Raw genomic sequence first — 324 nt, 5'->3', positions numbered from 1 at the left:
ATCATACAGTAATCATTAAACGCTTGGGACATGAACTCACCAGCTTCATCAAGACGTATAGTCTTTAAAAGGATTGCCATTTGTATTCAAAAACCGGTCGTGCCAGAGAGTAAAATTCTCGGTGGCCACTTTATTAAATGCGGCATTGCCCTCCATCATACTGACCTTTGCGTAATAAAGGCCAGTAGAGAGCGTAGGTATAAACTCTAGGACTTTCTTATGTCCTTGGCCGATTTCTATGATCTGAAGGAACTCTTTGATTCCTTTGCCCTTAGTTTCAATATGAAAACCATTCATTCGAATGTCTTTAAAGCTCAATAGGCT

Source organism: Brassica oleracea, chromosome C6, assembly GCF_000695525.1.
Source record: "Brassica oleracea var. oleracea cultivar TO1000 chromosome C6, BOL, whole genome shotgun sequence".
Taxonomy (NCBI): Eukaryota; Viridiplantae; Streptophyta; class Magnoliopsida; order Brassicales; family Brassicaceae; genus Brassica; species Brassica oleracea.
Note: the sequence above shows the minus strand (reverse complement) of the source record.